The sequence below is a fragment of the Ursus arctos genome, unplaced genomic scaffold, assembly GCF_023065955.2.
Source record: "Ursus arctos isolate Adak ecotype North America unplaced genomic scaffold, UrsArc2.0 scaffold_27, whole genome shotgun sequence".
In the NCBI taxonomy this organism is placed as follows: domain Eukaryota; kingdom Metazoa; phylum Chordata; class Mammalia; order Carnivora; family Ursidae; genus Ursus; species Ursus arctos.
The window spans coordinates 38,001,265-38,016,181 of NW_026622952.1; positions in this window are offsets into that span (position 1 = coordinate 38,001,265).

Sequence of the window (14,917 nt, forward strand, 5' to 3'; positions counted from 1 at the left end):
GGAAGGAAAATCTAAAGACAGTCTGACAGGAGTTCGGAGTGTCTGCTCACCACAGTGATCCGCGAAGGCAGGGAGGAGCATACATTCGGGCTTCCAAGAACCACTACTCTGTGGTCTCCCCTGGGTCCGTGTACAGACTCTTCTGCCTCTTGCAACTCTGATTCGTTGTCATGCAAACTGTCTTGCTTGTGTTTGGCGTCTGTAGCCTGTCCACCTCTTCAGTGTCTGAAGGAATGAGTACAAAGGACCCCATCTTTGATTCATACTTTTCTCTCATCCAACCTACTAACCAATCAGCTCTTCCACTCAGCAAGTAAGAGGCCATTTCTATCTTTTTACTTATGAAGAAGCAAGAACTAGGTATGGATACTATCTGGCACAAGCCCGTGGTCTGGTCCAGACAGTAGGAATAGGTACAGGATAAGTAGGTCAAGAATGGAGTCATGACCTAGGCTTTAAATGCAATGGGAGAAGCAAGCATGGGGAAGATGAATTTCTGGGGGCCTTAGGGAGGCCATTTGTTTAGAAAAAGATCTAAGTAAATGAAGAACACTTAGCACCTAGTCTCCAGGTATTGATTACCTAAGAAGAAACTGGCTTTTGCTTATTTACAATATGTGAATGAATTTCAGATCCTTGTTGGATGCAAGGTCTATGAGGGTACTGGGTGTCCACAATATGTGAGAAAACATAAAAATACAAAACGAGGAGAATGTAGGCACAAAGCCAAATTTCGACCACACCGTAAACTTTTCAGGGGATGACTTGTGATATCCTAAATTAATATTTTCCTTCACCACACTTTCTCACTGATACAAACACACTGCCACTTAAACGGAGAACAATTTCCCTGCCGCATCTCTACTGGGAGAGGGGATAAATAAATCCCTTGGTTTATTTTTTAATTTTTTCTTATTCCTCAAATATCTATGACCTTATCTTCAATTCATGCAGCCCTGTGCTAGACATTAGGCTTAGAATGGTCTTATTCTTAAATTTTAATTTTTAAATTTTATTGTGGAAAGAACACTTAACATGAGATTTACCACTTAAAACTTTTATTAAATTTACAATATAGTATTGTTGACGACAGGCACAATGTTGTAGAGCTGGTCTCTAGAGTGTGTTCATCTTGCTTAACTGAAACCTTATGCCCATTGCTTAGTAACTTCCAATTTTCCCCTACACCCAGCCTCTGGCAACCACCATTCCAATTTTTGCCTCATATAAGTGGTATCATTTAGTACCTGTGACTGGCTTATTAGGCTTGCGGTGACATCCTCAGCATTCATCAATAGTGCCACATATTGCAGAATTCTTGTCTTTTTAATGCTGAAGAGTATTCCTTTATATGTATGTGCCACAGTTTCCTCATTCATCTACTGATGACTTTTTTTTTTTTTTTTTAAGTAGGCTCCATGCCCAGCATGGCTTGAACTCATGACCCTGAGATCAAGACCTGAGCTGAAATCAAAAGTCAGACACTTAATTGACTGAGCCACCCCGGCGCCCCTGCTGATGGACTTTGAGGCTGTTTCCACAACTTGGCTGTTGTGAATAGTGCTGCAGTGAACAAGAGCATTAATATCTGTTCAAGACCTTGATTTCAATTTTTTTGGGTAAATATCCCAAAATGGGATTGCTACTTTATGTAGTAGTTCTATTTTTATTTTTTGCATGAAAGTTGTACATGTGTAAGGTGTATGATGTGATGCTTTGATAGACGTATGTGGTAAAATGGTTACTACCGTCAGGTTCATTCACGGATCCATCTCTTCACACATTTAGCACTTTCAGTTGTGGGGAGATCACCTGAAATCTACTCTCTGAGCCAGTTTCCAGTATACAATACAGTGCTATAAACTACAGTTATTATACTGTGTATTAGAGCTCTAGAATTTATTCATCCTACATAACTGAAACTTTCTTTTTTTATTAAAGATTTTATTTATTCATTCAACAGAGAGAGAGACAGCCAGTGAGAGAGGGAACACAAGCAAGGGGAGTGGGAGAGGAAGAAGCAGGCTCCCAGTGGAGGAGCCTGATGTGGGGCTCGATCCCAGAACGCCAGGATCACGCCCTGAGCCGGAGGCAGACGCTTAATGACTGAGCCACCCAGGCACCACATAACTGAAACTTTCTACCCTTGGATCAACCTGCCCCATTTCCTCCACCTCACTGTCCCTGGTAAACACGATTCCATTGCCTGCTTCCAGGTATTCAACTTTTTTTTGTTGTTGTTGTTAGTTTCCACAGAAAAATGAGATCATGGAATATTTTCTCTTTGCCTGGCTTATTTCAATTAGCATAACGTTCTCCATGTTCATCCATGTTGTCACAAATGGCAGGAGCTCCTCCTTCAGAGCAATATACCACTGTATGTTTATACCCAAATTTCTTTATTTATTCATCCATCAATGGACACTTAGGTTGTTTCTGTGAATGCTGCTGCAATGAAAATGGCAGAACAGGTATTTTTTCAGACTACTGATTTTATTTCTTTCAGGTATATACCCAAAAGAGGGATTGCTAGTTCACATGGTAGTTCTATTTTTAATTTTTTGAGGAAGCACTATACTGTTTTCTATAGTGTTCCAATTTATAATCTCATCAATAATACGCAAGAGTTCCCTTTTCTCCACGTCCTCACCAACATTCGTTATCTTTTGTCTTTTTGATACTAACCATTCTATCAGGTGTGAGGTGATATCTCATTGAGGTTTTGATTTCCATTTTCCTGATGATGAATGATGTTGAGAACCTTTTTATATACCTGTTGGTCATGTGTATACCTTCTTTGGAAAAACACCAACTCAGGTTGTTTGTCCATGTTTAAATAGGGTTGTCTGTTTTACTATTGAGTTGTATGAGTTCCTTATATATTTTGGATACTAACCCCTTATCAGATATATGGTTTTCAAATATTTTCTCCCCCTCCATAGTTGCCTTTTCATTTTGCTATGGTTTCCTTTGCTTTGCAGATACTTTTTAGTTTGGCATAATCCTACTTGTTTATTCATGCTTTTCTTGCCTGAAATTCTGATGTCATATCCAAAAAATCATTGCCAAGGTCAATGGCAGGGAAATTTTTCACCGATGTTTTCTTCTATATGTTTCTATGGCTTCAGATCCTATGTTTAAGTCTTTAATCCATTTGAGTTGATTTTTGTGTATAGCATAAAAGAAGGGTCCATAAATTCCTTGGTTTAAAACAACAAAATCTTTCCTTCCTTCCCTCCTTTCTTCGCTTATTTTCCCTTCATTTCCTCCTTCCCTCCATTCCTTGCTTCCTTTCTTCCTAATTTAGTAGACAAACTATTCAGTAAAGATGTGAAAAACTGTCATCCATGTGGGGCAGCAACCTGGCAGGGGCTTCCAGAATTTGAGTGAGGTAAGGAGGCTATCTGGGGGGTTTGGTGCACATGTGGTGGCCTGGCACTGATTAGGAAAGCATGCCCAAGTTGGGGAAGATGGCTGATAGGGGAAATGGGTAGTGGTGGTCTAGCGTGGTGTGATCAAGATTGAGTTGGGTGAAGGTGTTATCCATGAGGGAGAATCACAAAAGTAGTTGCTGTTATATATTGAGGAACCAAGCAGATTGAAGAGTTTGTCTACACCCATCATGGGGAATAGGAAGGGTGGAGAGGAGAGGGATGATGGCTTTAATAAGAATTGGGTACATATGAAGGGAAATGATCAAATAACTATTATCTTGAGAACAACTGAGTCAGATTTATTGCTGCTGGAAGAGGACGTTACAAATATGGAAAAAGGGAAAACTAGAATGAACCCTGAAATTTTGGATTGCAAATGGAAATATTAATGTCAATTCATAGTTTTCAACTGAGAGATAGATGGTAGACAAATATATATGGATATAGATATATGGATAGATAACATAATTATATGTAATATAATTCATATATATCCCAGCTCTGTCCTGAGAGAGTCTAGGAGCAGAGATACCCTAAGAGCAATAAGCATATCTTTCACTCAGCTCTTGCTTTATAATACCTTTCTCCACTAAAAGAAACCAGAGCACATTGGAGAAATTTCTGATCCTTCAGCTGGGGAAGAGAAGAAAGACATGAACCAGGAACATTTTGTTATACAAGAAAATAAGGAAATCTTCCAAAAATGATGAAACCAAATGTCAAAAGGATACATGAACCAGTGGGAGACTCCCACTTGTCAAATCTGGAACATTTAAACATTGAAATAAATAGTAATAGTAACATTATAACCAACCAACGAACCAAAAAAAAAAAAAATCCACGAGTCCATGTAGATATGAATGAATGAATGATGAGGAGAAGTGACAGATTTTCTCAAGAGTAGAATGCCAACCAATAAATACAGAAAGAACTACAGAAGAAGAAAATTACTTGGCGTTCATCACAGTAATAAGTAACCCAGACAAAGGTATCAACGCATGTGATACATTTGGGTGAGTTAGACTATGCACAGCGGGTTTACATAGATTCGATGAACTTCTGCACAAAATACTCAACAATTAGAAAGGTAAAAGAGAGAATCTTTACAATGGGGAAACCTGGAGGAAACTACCTTAATCAAGTGCTTATGTTTAATATCATCAGTAATGGCATGAATTGAATTTGCTTATAACTTGATGGGGGGCAATCAAAATAATACTGTATCATTTTTTCTGATATTCCTGCCAAAGATATTTAACTTAAATCTAGACATGAAGAAAAATCAGACAAACCTAAATTGAGAAACATTACAAAATAACTGCCCTGTAATTTTTTTAAAGTGTCAATTCATGCAAGCCAAGTAAAGACGAAGGAATGGAATCAAAGTGAACAAGACTAAACAGATAAGGCAACTAAACAGAATTGGATCCTTTTCTATAAAGGATACTACTGGAAAATGGTGAAAATTTAATAAATCTGTGGATTAAATGGTAGTAATGTATCTATGTTAAATTCCTAATTTTGATGGCTATAATTTTAGTTACGTAGAACAATGTCTTTGTAGGGGGTGATAGGGTGTCTTAAAATGATTTAGGAAAAAGAAAAAAATGCTCTTGGTACTGTTCTTTTTTTAACTTTTTATAAGTTTAAAATTTTTTAAAGATTTTGTTTATTCATCTGAGAGAGATAGAAAGCACACAGGAAAGAGAGAGAGAGCGCGCGCGAGCACAGGCGCGCAAGCGGGGAGGGGGCAGAGTGAAGGAGAAGCAGACTCCCTGCTGAGCAGGGAGCCCAATGTGGGGGGGCAGCCTTGATCCCAGGATGCTGGGATCACGACCTGATTTAAATTATTTTTAAATAAAAATGTAAACACACAGAAGTACAGATAAAATTGGGGGAATCTGAACAAGAGCTAGAAATTGTATCAATGTTATAACCTGGCTGTGATGGTTGTGCTATAGTTTTGCAAAATGTTTCCATTGCTAGAAGTTGGCTAAAAGGTTTAAGGAAATTTCTCTATCTTTTTTTTTCAACTCCATGTGAATCTATCATTATCTCAAAATTAATTATGAAAAAAAGTTAGGTTAAGGGAAGTAGTTTTTACTGACCATAGCCTCTCAATCTTTATAACAGCTATGACACTGGTGTTGTACTCATTATACAGAGTAAGAAAATAAAGTGAAGAATTTAAATAAAAATTTAAAAAATGAAAAAGTTTAAGTAATGTTTAAGATTTAACTGTTAGTAAATAGAAGGAATGGGATTGAATTAGAATTTTGTCTGGTTTTACAGCTAAAAAAAATCTTGCTTAAAAAAAACCTCGAAGAAAGATTCCAAATATACTCAATCATTATTATTGATAGAAACCAAGAAATGTACATTTTTTATTACATGGATTTGAAATTTAAAAAAAATAAAAGAATGCCACTAAATTATCTCATCAGGCCATGGCGGGGACACGATTTTGATTACTCAGATCCCATAATACTCAATGTTCAATATAAACCTACAAATAACATTTTCACAATTCAGCTACAAGGAGAGTCCTAACACCCTAAATGCAGTCCAAGGTGCAGGAGAAATCCTGTCTTTGGTATATTCATGGCAGAAATTACAACTTGTAAACCAAACAGTTAACAGCAAATATGAAAGACGAGTATCTGAGTAGAAGAATGGACACAAGATCTAAGGGTGAACATACAGATTATCTAAGTAGAAGATTCTATCCTCTGAAATTAGCACGTGTTTAGGAGGAAGGCAGACAGATTCTGGTATAAGAAAATGCATCCTCACAAGGCAAATTACGTTACTGCTGGTGGTCTTTTCTCTGAAAATAAGGCTTCTGTTCTAATACTGGAACTCCAGATGCAGCTCATAGAAACCTTACTGGCAGAAGCATAGTGTACACTGCAGATGCAGAATGGCTATGAAGCGGGGAAATACCCACATACATACGTGGAAGCATACTGGAAGGCCAATTATTATTTAGTTGTAATAAGTAGTATTAAAAATAGAAATTGGAAAGATATAAGTTGGTCACAGAGAACATATTTCTGACTTTCTCTGATCCCAACAATGGGGGAAAAAAAGACTGTAACATCTGAATCCATCCAGGTAAGTTCAAGAATGCAACTGCCTGTCTTCTCTCAATCTGACATAGAGCTTAGAATATTATCCACTGAAAATATGCTTCAAAGATGAAGAATCATAATCATAATAGCAAATACTGGATAGGCTTCTCTACGTTTTCTAAAGTTACCAGCAGGCAAAACTGACCTACCTAAAAATTTAAAGAACAGTTTGGATATATTTACACTGATATTTAAAAAAAATATATATATATATATACCTTTATGGGGGTGCCTGGGTGGCTCAGTTGGTTAAGCATCTGCCTTTGGCTCAGGTCATGATCTGGGGTCCTGGGATCGAGCCCTGAGTCAGCCTTACTGCTCAGTGCGGAGCCTGCTTCTCCCCCCCTCCCCCGCTGCTCCCCCTTCTTGTGTTCTGTCAAATAATAAATAAAATCTTAAAAAAAAATATATATATATATATATATATAAACTTTACGTGTTTCACAGGCTACAACTCAGGGACTCAAAAAAATGATCTTCTGGGCAGTATATTTCAAATTTCTATATTTGTCTACCAGGTATATGGAGAGAACTGGGCTAAGTCCTCATATTGACCTCTAGACTTCCTATAAGAATGATTAACTGAGAGATTTAAACCAATGCCCCTTTTCTATTCTTCCAAAACACCAAGAGTGCTTAAAAGAGCTATACTTAGTGTCTACTAGAATTACTATCTAGTACATTAAAATAATATGCATTTAAATGAATAATATATAATTTAGGTCAGATTTTTTTTAAGTTAAGTGTGATTAAATACATTTTCCCCTAATCTTCAATTATCATTCATGCTGGTTTTCTCTCATTCTTGAGTAAAATTAGTTCATCCCTAGTTTTTACTGGGGCATACTGATTTTATGGTACTTGTCACTGGCTCCTCATGTGGGAGTTAAAATACCTTATTTAACTATCAAAAATTTTATAGCCTTTTTCTCTATCTTCTGTAGACTTCTACTTCCCCTTATTATCCTTCTATTAAGAGAGTCATAATTAATTTCCTCTTGAAAACTATCAGTGCAAAGTTATAACTTACCCTTCAAGTTTCAAGCTTTCCCTCTGCTTGCGCACTTCCTTATGTTCCAATAGAAATTATGTAGCTGAGCAATATAACGGTCTGGAAACAATGATGATAGTCTTTTTAAATTTTCATATAAATGTTATTTGCACATGCCCTTTAAATTTTTCCTCTAGATGCCTTTCCCAATCAGATATTTCACAAACTGGTTTTACCTCTTCCCCTTTACTCAAGTCTAAAGTTTCTTAATAAACTGGAGTACATGAAGAAACTACATAAATATCTTTAATTTTTTTCCAAGAAAAAGGGGAAAGTGAAATACTAGGGGCAAAAAAACACAACAACGACAACAACAAAAAAAAAAACCTTAGAGATGCTGCTCGGCTAGTTAATAAGCATTATTATGCACATATTCAGAAAATATTTTTCAGACTTCAAATGTTGACCATACTTTCTCTCCTCACACATCTATTTTCAGGGTGAGTTCTGAAATGCTAAGATTAAGCAGTCTGGTCACTGAACAATGTCCCATTTTGACCTTGCCCTGGGAGAGTACCAGGTCATCAAGCAGCAATGAAAGAATTTAAAAGAATGTCTGATATCATACATTTTAAAAAAAGTTTTTCCTTTGTTTTTGAAGCTTCTTTCCTTATGGAGAATTAGAAAAGTCAGGTTGGGGTATGAGTACTGTGAAGGGAGGTTAGTTCTGCTTTAGGCCTTCAGGGAAAGGACACGTGCAATTCTTGAGGCCTTCGCAGCCGGCCAGTTGAGCAAACGTTTGGCAAATAGATAGGACTTTGGCAGACGCCCAACCAGGAACAAAGAGTCGTATTTGTTGGGGCGTATCCCTTATCCTATTCTTTGGGAACATAAGAGTAATCAACAGGTCAGTGGCTGTGACTGTCAGTCCAGTGAAGGCAGGAGCGCAACACCTGGTGGAGCCAGCGGAATGGGACTCCCAAATCGAGAAAATGGCAGGCAGTGTTCCATATTGAGTGTCATAAGTTGTTCTGAGAACAGCAAGTGTCTTGATTAATAAAAACGCTTAGAAGGGAAATGCTGAAATGTGGTCATATTGCCTTATGTTTTAGGTTGAGATGCCAGGAAGATAAGCGGTAAAAGTTATTCTGAGAGATTGTATCATCCACAAAGAAATGAACAGATAACTGTCGGAGGCAGCTGATTCTGGGCTCCTTAACAGAGAGAAACACAAATAACCCTCCCTTATATAAGATAAGCCTTCTTTTTCTATTGAGAAAGAGTGTGCCGGAATTATCTATTGCCTAAGATGCTTAAGAAACTTTATGAAAAAACAAAACACTTGTGAATATGAGAAGCAAAAATATTAATTTCTATTTCAATTCTTGCTATTTACACAGAATAATTTGTTAAAACATATACTCTTATTTTGACCTCTGTAATTTACAGAATATTTATGTTTCCAAATGTGCATAATTCCACAGTGCATTTTCATATAGATGCTACAGTATACGATTCATGTAGTCGGATCCTCAACGGTATTGCTGCACTAAAGCAGTTACCCTGAAGTAGGAGTGCGCCAGTACACAGCACTGTATGTTTAGGCAGAATTGTGTATTTGTAATGGTAACAGAATTGTTTTTGTGTTTCTGCGCATTTGGGGGGGGGTATGGCTGATGATTTCTATTTCCTAATGGGTAAATTTTTTTGTTTTAACTATAATGACTTCTTAATTTTCAGACTGTGGCTGGTACCTTTGTATATTTGTGTGTGTGTGTGTGTGTGTGTGTGTGTGTGTGTGTAGATCAAGTTTTATTAGCTATATTGTCATATATCCTATCATTTACATGTGTCATTACCCGATTATAATTAACAAGAATCAGTTCCATTTTTATATACTTAAATGTTCACTGTGTTTCCTTTGATGATACTTTATATTTCCTTAATAATACTGTACTTATTTCCCCACTCACACCGGCCTTTATTAAAATGGACTTATGGGTAGTCCATGTGACATAAGAAAGTTATCTACAGAACAAAATAAACTGAAGTAACATTTTTTTCCCACCATGGTTGCAAATAATCCTGAAATCTCTAGGATTCATTTTCCATTTTCTAGGGTGTATTTTGTCAGCCGAGAATGAGTTAAAGTAAGTTTTTTTAACCAAAAATTTATAAATAAATAACCCTAACAACTTATACATTTCAGTTTGTATTTATACTTGCTAATTCTTTTACTGTTCCTTCCATTATATCTTTCAAAATTTACATGAAAATATATTTTAATAATCCTTTTTAGACCAGGAAAATTTCAACTGCATAAACATTTAAGCACACAACTTTTTAAGTGTGAGAACTTATAATTCTTTGATCATTTATCTTAATACTAGAACTCTTATTTCAGTGGAAACTACCCACCAGAACAATACACAGTATTCTCCCTCTCTCTATTTTTCTGTCTCTCTCTCTCTCTCTGTCTCTTTATATATAGTCTTGGGGTAAACATTTGCCATCTAGATCAGTTTTTTTCAGTGTTTTACCCCCACACATTAACCTGCTTCAGATCACATGAGATGCTTGTTAAAATGCAGATACCTGGGTCCAACAAACCTAGTGAATTAGTTTCTGTGGTAGAACCTCGGGTATCTGCATTCATAACAAGTCCCCCAGGTGACTCTCACGTACCATAAAATATGAAAAACCAAAATTCTAGAGATTTTCCTCTTCTAATCTAATATCAGTACTACCAAATACAATAGGAGTCATATTATCCAAATTAGATAATATTTTTTAAAATAATTAATATTTAAAGATGAGATATAAATTGTTTTTCTATACCAAGAATGGAAGTTGTTAAATATCCTGCCCAGAGGTTTGAAATAAAGAAACTTAGCTCCTTTACCTTTAATAATATACAAGTGAACATTTATTTAATCTGTGTTATGTGAATTTCCTTACTTTACTATTTAAAAAAAATTATTGAAGGATAGCATACATACACAGAAGGACCCAAAGCCTAAGGGTAAGCTTGATAAATTTTCACAAAGTGAGCACAGCCATGTTGTCAGCACACATATCACATAGTTGGCACCCTTTATCCCGCTACGCGTCCATACCACCTCCCTTTCTGACTACTATGGACAGAATACCACAGATCACTTCAGGCTAAGTTTGAACTTTGTATACATAGAATCATACATTATATGCTCTTCTTTTTCTGGCTTATTTTCCTCATTATTATATTTGTAGATCCATCCATGTTATTGCCTCTTGCTATTCTTACTGCTACAGAATATTTCATTATTCCACACTTTACCACTGATAGGAATACCTGGGTTAAGAGCATGAGTATGAGTCTCTCAGCCAAGAATGTGTATGCTTAAACTTTAGTCAGTGATGTGCTGATTATTTAACTATTAGGTCTCTAGGGGGAAAAAACAAAACAAAGCAAGCAAACTCTGATTTCTGGCATTTGTCAATTTCTGTGGCATAACTTTCCCACCTTTGTCAATTTCAATCACCCAGTGGGGGGTCTCACAGGCCAGCTGAGTCAGTTCCAGCGTATCTTACAGATGCACGAAACTTTTCCAAAGAAGTTTACAGCTCCTCCAGCAGTGCCTAAGAATTCATTCGAATTACTCCACACACTCAACAGGGGCTTTTAACTGTTGTTGGGGGTGTTGCTTTATGTTGGCTTAGCAATTCTGGTGGGTATATAGTGATACTTATTATGGTTTTAATTTGGATTTCTCTAACAATGAATGATTTAGAGCATCTTTTAAGCTATTTATGGGTCATCTGGATATCCATTTCCGTTAAGTGTCATCCATTTATTGAAAATATACTATCCAATTTTTCTATTGAGTTGTGTGCCTTTTTCTTACTTTTTTATGTGAGTTTTTAAAATGTGAGTTAACTAAAATGAGAGTTGCTCTCTTATTCATCATGACTCTCCTGTATGGCTGTCTTTTAGGGAATCTCACAGTATTGGGCACAGAATTTGTGTTGCAAACTGACAGGGCCTTTTCAACAGCAACTTTCCTGATCCTTAAAAGCCTAAGTCAGAGCATAACATTCTTCACTAAAAAACCTTCTAATGATTTCTGTTTGAAGTCAGGATGAAAACATTCTTTTCTAGAGCCTACATTTCCCTACATCATCTGTCAGACTTGGGACCACTTGGTGCCCTTATCTTCTGTCACTTCATTCACTGCTCCTGCCCTTAAAACACGCTGAGCTCATTCCTGCCTCAGGGCCTTTGCACACGTTCCCTTTTCTGTGCTTTGAATGATCTCTCAGGTTCACACATGGCCCTGCTTCTTGCTATTCTCTACTACAATATCCTCAGACAGGACTTTCCTGACCACACAAACAAAGGTAACCACCATTTCTAGAAACCCTTTATCCGGTTACCCACTTTTTATCAATTCATAACAATTACTAACATGAGAAATGGTCTTGTTTGTTCATTTACATATGTATTTTCTATCTCCCACTTTTTAAATAATGCGCTGCACGAAAGACACTGGACCTCTTCATTTCACCCCTATATCCAGTGCTTAGAACATGGCCAGATATACAGAAGAACTGTCAAACAAATAAATAAAATATTCTTATTTTCAAAAAACAATTTTAGTTTCTTCACAAACTTCCGTTCCTAGAACACTACAAATAATTGCAAAATATCATTTGATGCTTAGCTATTCTTCTTAACAGGATTTTCTGCTCTTTCCAAAAGTGTTACCTTTCCTATCTTTAACTTGACTATTATGAACAAACCTTTTTTCCTTTGATGATTAAAGTTGGTGCAGATCCTGTATGCCCCCTTAAGGTGTATAGTCTGAGCTGTTGGAACGGAGAGAGGAGTAGAAATGATGAAGGCTATATGCAAGGTCGCAGGTCACATGTGTACACGTACTACGTGCCAGGCATGCAACAAAATAGGAAGACTTAGGGGAAACACAAAGTTAGGGATCCATACAATCTTCACAAGACAGGAAATGGCAAATCAAATAAGTATCAATATGAGGATCTGCTTCTGAGGGGTGGTAACAGACAAGGGTGGCAAGGAGAGTGAGAAACGAACGGAGATTTCATGGCAGTGGCAGGTCCAGGTGAAGTCTTGAGGATAGCCTTTCCCCCCCCCCCTAAGTTTTTATTCAAATTCCAGTTAATTAACATACAGTGTAATGTATATTTCAGGTGTACAATATAGTGATTCAACACTTCCATACATCACCCAGTGCTCACCAGGACAAATGCACTCTTTAATCCCCATCACCGATGTCACCCATTTACCCCAAGTTTCTTTTGAAATTATGTGCAAAATCTTGCTGCTACTGTCATAGCATTTGAATTCAGCATCTGATATATTTCCAGCGTTACTCCCTCCACTCTCCTGCCAGTGTGAGTTCTGTTCGTCTTGGCGTGGTAGTGGTAAAATGATGCCATGAGATACAGAGGAATGTGTAGACAGATCATGTTTTCTCAGACTTTCTCTTCAGAACCATGCAATTTCATAAGTACTGTCACCATCCTTGTTATGGCAAGACCTTAATATTGCCAGGATGACAGATTTGTGTTACATAGTCCAATGAGATGCTGAGTGAGTTGTAGTTAGGCTAAAAGGGATTAATGCAAAATAGGATATGGGCTTACATTAGAGTTGAGAGGAATCTGAGATAGAATATAGTGGATGATTACTATGTGAATTTCTGTTCGGTGAACGGAGCAAAACTTAGGGCAAGGGAGCCAGACTTGTCCCTTGATACTGGAGTGTTCCCTGGGAGCTCGTCCTCAGGTGGGGTGGTTTTATTCTCATTTTACTTGTGCGAGAAAGTGGTCAAGACATGCTATTCAGCTCTTGAGCAGGCGATCATATATATAAGCTATGTCCCCACAGAGACCCAGTCTCTGCAAAGTCACATGAAAAGGAAACACAGATCTGACTCCAGAAGCCTTGAGACATCATTGCTTTCTACCTTCTTAACAAGTCTAGCCCAGGCATTTTGCTCAGTGCACGACACAGGAAGTTTAACATGACCTGTTTTCTAGATAAAATTTCCTCTTTCCATATTATACACTCAAGAAAATCACACATACACACAATAAAATAAAAATTCTCCTATTCCTTTATGCCATTCTATTTCATTTGCTCCTACTGCTTTCTTAACCCTCACTCAACACACTGTCGTGCACCACGTCCACCACATCTCTCAAACTACCTATCATACTACACCATTGCCTCACTCTACACAGCCACTGGAAAGTGTAGTCTCACAGATGGTGGGGATTTGGGGCCCACTATTTGGATATGGGGCCGTGGTGAAGAGGCCAGCGACATTTCACACAAGAATCCCTGGAATTCAGGGGAGAAAAAAGCTGTGAATGCTGGTATATTAATAACTTTTTTTCTGTTACATTGCTATTGTGAGAATAACATTGTGCAGATAGCTCTGGGAATTAGAGGATGAAGCTATAAGGATGGAGAAATAGAGTTTTCTGGGTATATGTGGAAAGAGTGTGCTATCATAAAATTTTGCAATGCACAATGGAATAGCCTAGTTGATGCGCTCATTGGTTGTATAGCACCAGAAGTTTTATTCCAGAGTTTACTAGAAATGTTTAGTCTTCATCTGATAAGGAGAGGCAAAAAAATGATACAGGAAATTCAGTTTGAAATTACTGAAAGGAACGTCTCCAAACTAGAAGATAAACTGAAAGTTGGAGTTAGATATAATATTGTCAAAAAGCTATCACTCTACAGTATTTCTGAAGGTATGATGCGAAGAAGGTAATTTTTCAAAAGGTGTCCACGTTCATAGAGAGAATCACATGATCCTGGATAGGGGTTGATTTATCATAAAATATAAGAATAAGTATGATCAGAGATAGCAAAAGATAGAGAAACACCAACCGAGACTAAGCTGGAGAAAAGAACTAAGCACGAAACAGAAACTGCTTCTAGATGTCTAGTTCTGTCCTTGATAGTAGTATATGATTCGACAACCACTTAAAAAAAAATCAATTTGAACAAATGCAATTTTATAGAACATAATTTGTTGAAAGCAATTTAGTTAAAAGCAAGTTGGTCAACAGGTCATTTTGGCTGAAATGATGATGGGGTTTAAATGAAAATTCCTAGACTGTTTTTTTCTGGTATTAGCCATTTTTGGTACACGTGGGGTACTTTGAAGACATTCATACATCATTATGTATTCTTCTCCAATATATGTATATTTTCTACTTTCGCCTTTTAATACCTAATAGCATGTTCAGTCATGTTTTCATGTTTAACCAATCATTTCTTTTATTCTCTACTTTTTTGTTTTTACATTTATAGTTGATATAAAAATTATTCT